Below are 4,705 nucleotides of genomic sequence, written 5' to 3' on the forward strand. Positions count from 1 at the left end.
GTACACTAGAGCGTTGTGTGCTATAGCGTTGTACACTGGAGCATTGTATGTTATAGCGTTCTACAATAAAGCGTTGTGTGCAATAGTGTTGTACACTAGAGCGTTGTGTGGTATAGCGTTGTACACTAGAGGATTGTGTGTTATAGCGTTGTACACTAGAGCGTTGTGTGCTATAGCGTTGTACACTGGAGCATTGTGTTCTATAGCGTTGAACAATAAAGCGTTGTATCCCATAGCATTGTACACTAGAGGATTGTGTGTTATAGCGTTGTACGATAATGAATTGTGTGTTATAGCATTGTATAATTGAGCGTTGTGTGCTATAGCGTTGTACACTGGAGCATTGTGTGCTATAGCATTGTACACTAGAGCATTGTACACTAGAGCGTTGTGTGCTATAGCGTTGTACACTGGAGCATTGTGTGCTATAGCGTTGTACACTGGAGCATTGTGTTCTATAGCGTTGGACAATAAAGCGTTGTATCCCATAGCATTGTACACTAGAGGATTGTGTGTTATAGCGTTGTACGATAATGAATTGTGGTTATAGCATTGTATAATTGAGCGTTGTGTGCTATAGCGTTGTACACTGGAGCATTGTGTGCTATAGCATTGTACACTAGAGCATTGTACACTAGAGCGTTGTGTGCTATAGCGTTGTACACTGGAGCATTGTGTGCTATAGCGTTGTACACTGGAGCATTGTGTGCTATAGCATTGTACACTAGAGCATTGTACACTAGAGCGTTGTGTGCTATAGCGTTGTACACTAGAGCATTGTGTGCTATAGCGTTGTACACTAGAGGATTGTGAGTTATAGCGTTGTACAATAAAGCATGTGTGTTATAGCTTTGTACATTAGAGCGTTGTGTTCTATACAATTGTGAACTAGAGCGTTGTGTGCTATAGCGATGTACACTAGAGCATTGTGTGCTATAGCTGGGGATTGTTTATTAGGTATGAATATTTTTGCGATTATTATTAGGTTATTTAGGTTAGAATTTAATATAGATCGAGGAAGGACCGTCGTGGAGAGATCGTTGGAATGGTTTAGTGGTATATTTAGATTGCTGTTGGGGAAAGTAGGGATTTGTTTATGTGAAGGTAGGAGTGTTTTTGTGACTTTTACCATTTTTTTTTTTTGGAAATTATTTAGAGTAGTTTTAAAAGGTGGAGCGCTTTAGGTGTGGCTAAAGGTGGATATAAGTTACATAGGAATTTAATAGCATGGTTTTACTATTATCTTAGGCTTGAGTACGCTTTGAATTTATTTGGGTGAAACAGTCGTACTGTCTTCGAAGGAACGAGTAAATAATTATTTAGTCTTCGTTTTTCTCCTTTTTTAATTAATGTTAGTTAGTTTGGTTTCATTCGTATCAGTTGTTACTGTAAATGTTATCAAGTGCGACGTGTTATAGCAAACAGAGCTCTATTTACAACGCTATAACACACAACGCTCTAGTCTACAACGCTATAACACACAATGCTCCAGTGTACAACGCTATAGCACACAACGCTTTAGTATACAACGCTATAGCACACGACGCTCAATTATACAATGCTATAACACACAATTCTTTATCGTACAACGCTATAACACACAATCCTCTAGTGTACAACGCTATAGCACACAATGCTCTATTGTACAACGCTATGGGACACAACGCTTTATTGTCCAACGCTGTAGAACACAATGCTCCAGTGTACAACGCTATAGCACACAATGCTCTAGTTTACAATGCTATGGGATACAACGCTTTATTGTCCAACGCTATAGAACACAATGCTCCAGTGTACAATGCTATAGAACATAACGCTCTTTGATTTCCAATGCTATAGCACATAACGCTCTTTGATTTCCAATGCTATAGCACACAACGCTCTAGTATACAACGCTACAACACACAACGCTACAACACACAACGCTCTAGTTAACAATGCTATAACACACAATGCTCTAGTATACACAACGCTATAGCACTCGACGCTCTAGTGTGGGATAGCGTTGTACACTAGATCATTGTATGCTATAGCGTTGTAAATAGAGCACTTTTTGCTATAACACGTCGCACTTGATAACATTTACAGTTACAACTGATACGAATGGAACCAAACTAACTAACATTAATTAAAAAAGGAGAAAAACGTAGACTAAATAATTATTGACTTGTTCCTTCGAAGACACTACGACTGTTTCGCCCAAATAAATTCAAAGCGTACTCAAGCCTAAGATAATATTAAAACCATGCTATTAGATTCCTACATAACTTATATCTACCTTCAGCCACACCTAAAGCGCTACACCCTTTAAAACTAAACTAAATAATTTAAAAAACAAAAATTGGAAAAAGTTACAAAAAAAACTCCTACCTTCACAAAAACAAATCCCTACTTTCCCCAACAGCAATCTAAACATACCACTAAACCATTCCAACGATCTCTCCACGACGGTCCTTCCTCGATCCACATCGAATTCTAACCTAAACAACGCAATAACAATCGCAAAAATATTCATGAACCCAATAAACAATCGCAAAAATATTCATAAACCCAATAAACAATCCCCAGTATCCCAAATACCCCGAGATCCACAAATTTCTCGTTCGTCTCTGTCTCGCTTCCGCTCCAAAACGTTAACAATATTCTTCCGAGTCCTCCCCCCCCCAAAAAAAAAAAAAAAAAATAATAAAAGAAACCCAACGCAACTCCCCCGATGACAATTTCCCATCGCTGTGGCGTCTCCGAAACGAACGAGGAGTTCTCTCCATCGATTTTCCAAGAGCGCGATGAACGCCACGACGAAATCAGGATGCACGCGGCGGCTCCGTATGCCGGCAGAGCGATCCATAAGGAGGACGACGAGAGAACGGCCGAACCGTAGGGCCGTCGGATCGAGAGAGACGGCGCGTAACACGGGGAGAGGGGAAACAAGAGCGGTAAAAATGAATCGATAGGCGGAGTTTTTCATGACGCGCCGCCAGAGGCGGCCTGGCGGGGCAGGCGGGGAGGCGATAGGCGGAGTCAGGCTGATTTAGGGCCGCCATTTTGTGACAATGGACGAGAGGGGGTATGCCTATCTGATTGGCTGATCTACGGACTTCTCTCGTCCCGAACAAGCTTCTACAGATTGTTCGGTCGTACTCTCGGTACTCCAGCCACCCGGCGACCCGGCAACGCCGCCAACCCGTTCGCGTCCCCTTACCCCCACCACTCCACCGACACGCACACCACGCTTACATCCCCACCACGTCACCTCGTGCGCCGTGAAAGCGACCCACGGCTCAACGCAGAGGAAAGCGAACGAGGCACGGGACCGGCGTCCTTCCCGGGACGGAATCGAATGGTGTGCCGTTCCTGTTCGCTCGGGATCTGTTTTTTCAGGGAATGAAAAGATGCTCAACGGTCGGACGTGTGATTAACAGATCGCGAAAAGCGAAGTTGTTAGGATCCGTATCGAACTTTGTGGAATTCACTAAAAATTGTTGAAGGTTTCACGCACCTTGAATTTGTGGACGTTTTTATGGATTCGAATACGAATAGATTAGTCTTCGAAGTTTCGTTTGCTATTTACGTTTTCATTGTGGAAACTTATGGTTTCTATTGGCAGGGGAGAGGAAATTACGTCTGCATTAAAGCTTGTGCAAATTTTGTAAACGGAGTAACGCGTGTATCGTTGTTGATCAATTTATGCACCTTCGCGTTTTTTGGACATTTTTATCGATGTCTTCGTATTTTCGCCATTTATCATTTCATTGTGGAAATTTATGGTTTTTATTGACAGGGAAGAGGAAATTAGGTCCGTGTTAAAGTTTGTGCGATTCAGTAAACGGAGCAACGCGTGTATTATTGTTAATTACTTCGCGTACTTTCGCGTTTATGGACGATTTCCTTGATTTCACCATAATTCAATTTGCTATTCATGTTTTCATTATGGAAATTCGTAATAGATACAGAAAATGAATTAAACTCGCTCCACCTTAGGTTCGTGTAATATTTTATACATCTTCTTTTGCGTTTACAGATAATATAAATATTTACACGAACTTCTTAATATTTTCATTTGCCGTAAACGCATCGAAATTCACGGACGAGTGATTAATCGTGCGTCGATTAATATCAATTAACATATTACGAAATTTTACCAGAACGTCGAAACGTTATTGCTGCGTTCGAAATTTATTTTCAGATGACAATTATATGAAACCTTGAAAAAAATGTATCAGTTTCCGCGAGATAGTTGATCGGTTCCTCGTTAATTCCGACCCAGCATCGTTATCGCGTACGTTGTATCATGATCGAGACGAATCGGAAAACTCGACCGCTATCGGATAACGCGACCTGGGCCAACCTGTAACGAGGTCGGTGTACCCGCGTCGTCGAGTCTTTAGCTGGATTTTGGTCTTTGAATTTCGTCGAGGGACGAGGAGTGTATCTTAATCGTCGTATCTCATCTAGATAGGCTCACTACCATCAAGATCGGCTCGAGGAAACGCGTGCTCGGGCATTTGTACTATATCGGCACTCCACCTGTTCGAAAATTGCTCTAGAAACCAGGCTCGACCTGTTGCTCTAGATCTAGAGCAGGAAAATTCAATAATACACTTCTTTTTACGATTAGGATATTATTTTGTCATTCAAACGCGTGCACGAACCTGTATTAGCACTCTATCTGCTCTAAAATTGCTCTAGAAGCCAAGCCTGACCT

This window comes from Hylaeus anthracinus, unplaced genomic scaffold (genome assembly GCF_026225885.1).
Source record: "Hylaeus anthracinus isolate JK02 unplaced genomic scaffold, UHH_iyHylAnth1.0_haploid 11978, whole genome shotgun sequence".
Classification (NCBI taxonomy): domain Eukaryota; kingdom Metazoa; phylum Arthropoda; class Insecta; order Hymenoptera; family Colletidae; genus Hylaeus; species Hylaeus anthracinus.